General features: G+C 54.4%; 1 non-coding gene across 1 annotated transcript; it reads left to right on the top strand.

Annotated features, from left to right (window-relative positions):
* The first annotated feature begins 3198 nt into the window (after nucleotides 1-3198).
* Nucleotides 3199-3283, top strand: TRNAQ-UUG. The gene has a single exon. It is a non-coding gene; the product is annotated as a tRNA-Gln (tRNA).
* The last annotated feature ends 1931 nt before the right edge of the window (nucleotides 3284-5214 follow it).

The following is a 5214-nucleotide window of genomic DNA, read 5'->3' as shown; positions in this document are numbered from 1 at the left end:
CAGCCTCCTTGTGATAGGCTTGCCCAGGCTCCAAGGGCATCCCAAGTTAGCTGAGCTTGTCCTAGGGCAGCCCCAGGGTACAGTTGCATTTCCCTCGACCAGTCTCTGGTGAGGGGACTCCACCCCCGTCGGGAGCCCCCATTTCTGCTTCATTCTCCTGAAAGCCGCTGTCCTCCTCCTGTGCCACGGGGGCTGCAGTGGCGCCGGGCTTTGCACTGTTCTCCCATCAGGAAGATGAAAGGAGGGGAGAGGAAAAGGAGCAGAGCTCCAGAAACGCCATCCCTCTCGTCGGCCCTGAGGCGGCAGGGACCGTTCAGAGACGTGCCTAGTGACCTGTGTCCCCAGGAAGGAAGGGAGTGTGGATGCCGGCTGGATCCCTCCCCCCTCCGCCCCGCTGCTGCCCTTCATGTAGAGAATGCAGGTGATTTCCAGTCTTATAGTTTGGCCACAGGACACATTTTAATGATTCCACTGAATGACAAACCTGAATCAGTCACCGAACCCATTGACATGAAAGAAACACTGTATCGTTCCAAGGGGATTCCAGGCTGCCCTTACTGCATAGGAAAGCCGGCCCCACCACGGCGGTGGCTCCGTGGCCGTCCACACTGACGCCATCAGGGCAAGTCAGGGGAGAGGCGGGAGTTGGCCTCCCTCCCAGAGCCCGGCCAAAACCCCGGCCTGCCCGGGGCCCCGCTCAGCCCCAAAGCACAACAAGCTATTAGCGGCCCCTGGAGGCCCACCCGCCTCCTCGACCCTGCCGTGGGGAAGACCGATTACCAGTCCCTTCCCTCCCAGAGAGACCCACGCAGAAGAAAGACACCGGCAGATTCCCACCACAGACGTGTGCACTCGGGTCCGCGGGGCTCTGACCGTCAGCAGACAAATTAATTCCTTGTGGAGTCAATAACATTACCCCTGAATTTCCCAGAAGCGGGCCACTCAAGTGATCTACTCTGGAAACAATCGATTTTTCATTCCCCTTTCCCGCATCAGGAACTGTGGATGTCAAGCCACTCCGGGCTGCCTTCTCCTCTCCAACACCAAAGCCGTGGACCAGAAAAATCCCCAGGGAGCGTGCAGGGCTGGCTTCCGGGATTCCTTCACGGTGAGGGGAAGCGGCTGTAGCCAACTGAAGGTCAAGTGTTTGAAAAGAAAAGGCACACGGGCAGCCACTCCAGGCCGGGCCTCTGGGTCCGTTTCTGGTCATTTCTCCCTGCAGACTCCTGTCCCCGGCCGGAGTTCCACCGGCCACTTCTTCGTGTTGTGTTTCGTTTTGTTTTGGTCTTCTGTGTTTTTTTGTTGTTTTTTTCTTTTTTTATTTACATCCAAGTTAGCATAGAGTGCAACAGTGGTCTCAGGGGTAGAACCCGGGGACCCATCCCAACACGTGTCCGCCCTGATGCCCCTGACCCATTTAGCCCATCCCCTGACCCACAACCCCTCCAGCAACCCTCAGTTTGTCAGAGAAAGACAAATATCGTATGACTTCACTCATATGAGGAATTTAAGATACAAAACAGATGAACATAAGGGAAGGGAAGCAGAAATAATATAGAAACAGAGAGGGAGACAAAACATAAGAGACTCTTAAATACAGGGACTCTTCTTAAAAATTCTTAAAACTTCAACGGTAGGGGCGCCTGGGTGGCTCAGTCTGTTGAGCGTCCAACTTCAGCTCAGGTCACGATCTCGCGGTTCGTGAGTTCAAGCCCCGCTTCGGGCTCTGTGTTGACAGCTCAGAGCCTGGAGCCTGCTTCCGATTCTGTGTCTCCTCTCTCTGTCTCTCTCTCTCTGTCTCGTTCTCTCTCTCTCTCTCTCTCTCAAAACGTGACCCCTTCACCCCAGCCAGCCCTGACTGAGACCCAATGACGCAAACACACACGTGTGCACACAAATGCACACCTTGCACACACACTGACACACGGGACAGTGTGGGCAAACCCATGCACGGCACGTAGACACGCACACTTGACCCCGGCCGCCCGCACCCTCCAGCCGACCCCAGAGAGGCCGCCCCTGCTTGGAACAACCCGGCCCGAGCCCCTTCTCACAGCGCCTGAGGTCACCAGGACCTGTGGGAGGACCCCACATCGCCCGGCACTGAGTGGCAGCGGTCAGGCGGTCACCAGAGAGGTCATCTACCTTCCCGCTGTTCCTGCCCAGCCCCAGCACACTCAGCTGCCCAGACACTTGTGCACACCGAATAATTGTGCCTGCTGCCATTTCTGGAAAGGGTGTCACGCCCCAGAGCACGTTACACACCTCACCTCCCCTCATTCTCACAGCAACCCGGGAGGCAGGCGGGCAGCCGCTCGCGATGCTGGCCTGCTCCAGAAAGATCACAGGTGGACTTGGTCCCCAAAGAGCCCTGGACACCCGCAGCCTCAGGTGGGGGCCACGTGCCATGGCCACGGCCACGCTCCGGCCACACCTCGGGATGTCACTTCTGCTTGGGCAGCGAAGGGCGGTGGGCGGCCGGCCTCTGGCGACCGGGGGGAAGGTCAGACCATCTTCGGGAACTCCAGCCCCTCGCCTGGAGTGCGCTCGCGCGGGTTCAACCCCGCCACCGACGCGTTTTCCCCGTTGCTATTGCTTACTTTGGGGGAACGTTTCAAGAAGTCGTCCCAGTTGGCTCGGCCTGGCTGCCAAGGATACAGGGCCATCTTGCCCTAGGGCCCCCCTGCCCCAGTCCAGTTATGGAGGGCGTGTCTAAGCATTCTCCCAAATTCCTACTTCGCGGACGCATTTCTGACAATAAATGCAAGTCTGGTCGTGTGACCTCCACAACCAAATACTGAGGCACCCACCATGCCCCGCGTGTGCTGGGTCTGAAGACCCAAAGGATGTCCAGAGCCACTGAGGGGCCCGAGGGTGACCACTCCCTTGGGTAAGCTCCATGGGGCAGAGTCCCATGAGCAGTCCATGAAGATTTCTTGTTTTCTTAGCCCTAAGAGATTTATTAATGCATTCTTGTTTTATAATAAAGGATCTCAGGTACCTTGAGTTATTTATTACACTGGCCATTGGTGTCAAAATTTGTGTTCAGTGCAAAGAACAATAATCAAAATGTTTCTTGCCTCTCTAAATATTAAATCTGAGTATTGATGCTACCGAACAGACACTGTAGAAAGAAAGCTCACTAAGAAAAATAATATAATCAGAAATGAAGTCTCACTTAACATCCATTCTAGGGGCACCCGGGTGGCTCAGTCGGTTGGGCGTCCGACTTTGGCTCAGGTCGTGATCTCACGGCTCGTGGGTTCGAGCCCCACCTCGGGCTCTGTGCTGACAGCTCGGAGCCCGGAGCCCGCTTCGGATTCTGTGTCTCCCTCTCTCTCTGCCCCTCCCCTGCTTGCACTGTCTGTCTCTCAAAAATAAATAAACATTAAAAGAAAAGCCATCCTAAACCAGTTCCCCAGAGAAAATGTAATTCCCACATGAGCCAGCAATTCCACATCTGGGTACACACCCAAAAGAAGTGAAAGAAAGATCTCCAAGAGACGTCTGCACACTCATGTTCACAGCAGCATTATTCACAACAGTCAAAAGGTGGAAACAACCCAAGCGTCCAGTGGCCACATGAACACATAAACAAAACGCGGTCCATCCACACAGCGGAATGTCCTTCGGCCTTCAAAATGGAAGGAAATTCTGCCACGTGTCACAGCGTGGATGAAGCTTGAGGACGTTATGCTCGGCGAAAGAGGCCAGACATAAAAAGACAAATACTGTGTGACTCCACTTACAAGAGATCCCGGGAGTCGTGAAACCGACGGAGACAGGAAGCAGACGCTGGGCCCCAGGGGCCGACTGGGAAAGAGTGGCTGGTGTTTACTGGGGAAAGAGTTTTAGTTTTGCAAGATGAAGAAGTTCCAGAGATCGGCCGCACGACAACATGACTTTCCTTGATGCTGGTGACCTGCTCCCCTAAAAATGGCTTAGACGGGTGGGGGGCGCCTGGGTGGCTCAGTGGGTTGAGCATCTGACTCTTGATGTCGGGTCAGTTCGTGAGATCAAGCCCCACGTCGGGCTCTGTGCTGACAATACAGAGCCTACATGGGATTCTCTCTTTCTCCTTCTCTCTCTGCCCCTCCCCTGCTCTCCTGCTCGCTCTCTCTCTCTCTCTCTCTCTCTTCCCCCACTTTCAAAAGAAATAAATAAGCTTTAAAAATTATATTGAAAAGTGACTAAGATGGCAAATTTTGTGTTCTGTGGAAGAAACACAAGGGGAAGAAAGGGACCCCATCTTGGCGAGCACATCAGCTGTCATTTCCCCACCGACGGCCCTGAATGTGTGAGTTTTGCCCACACCTAAAGCCTCTTCAGGGGGGATGGCGTCAAAGGCACGAGATGGACGTTGGGATGTCCAGTCTCGCCATCAGCACTTGGATTTTTAACAGCCCACCTTGGGGACGTCAGTCCCAGATGAATAAACGAGCCAGGAAGCAGAAATCATGAATACCAACACAACTCGGTAGGTAGTGTGATTCGCAATAGCCCCAAAGTGGAAGCGGCCGGAGCGTCTACCAGCAGAGAAGCAGGGGCCCCCAGACGAGCGGACGGGGCCCCACGACAAAACGGAGCGAAGCCCTAACACACAGTGCGGACGGACCTTGAAAACATGGCTCTGAGTGAAAGGCCACATCTTGCTTGATTCCAGGTATACGAAATGCTCAGAAAAGGCAAAAAAAAAAACCCTGGAGACAGGAAGCCGAGTACAGGTTGCCTGGGGCTGGGGAGGGGGAGGCAGAAATCTCAAGGCCTTGAAGGACGTTCCCCAGGGCGACACAAACGCTCTAAAACTGGCTCAGGGTGATGTTTGCACAACTCCGCAAAGGAACTAAAATCGTTCAACTATACACTTAAAATGGGTGAACTTTATGGCATGTGAGCAATAACCAAATAAATCTGGGTGGTTTTTTTTTTTCAAATTTTAGATTAAAAAGCATGTATCAAAACGAGCACAGTCAATGCAAACATTGTGTCTCTAGGTGACTCTCATCTGGTGGAGGAATGTGTCCCACCTGCTGGCCGCTGTCTGATGCTGTGGCTCTGTCTTCGTGTCCAGCCGGAGGCCAGCACCCCAGATTCCCCTCTGACCGCTCACCATGAGCGCTGGGCACTCGTGCTGGATCCAGAAGGCTCGTCATATTGGCATCTGAGGGGGCGCGGGACGGGACGTGTGGCTGTCCTTAGCTTCTGCCTTCAGAG

Source organism: Felis catus, chromosome D4 (assembly GCF_018350175.1).
Source record: "Felis catus isolate Fca126 chromosome D4, F.catus_Fca126_mat1.0, whole genome shotgun sequence".
NCBI classification, from domain to species: Eukaryota; Metazoa; Chordata; class Mammalia; order Carnivora; family Felidae; genus Felis; species Felis catus.
Note: the sequence above shows the minus strand (reverse complement) of the source record. Positions and strands in the feature narration are given on the sequence as shown.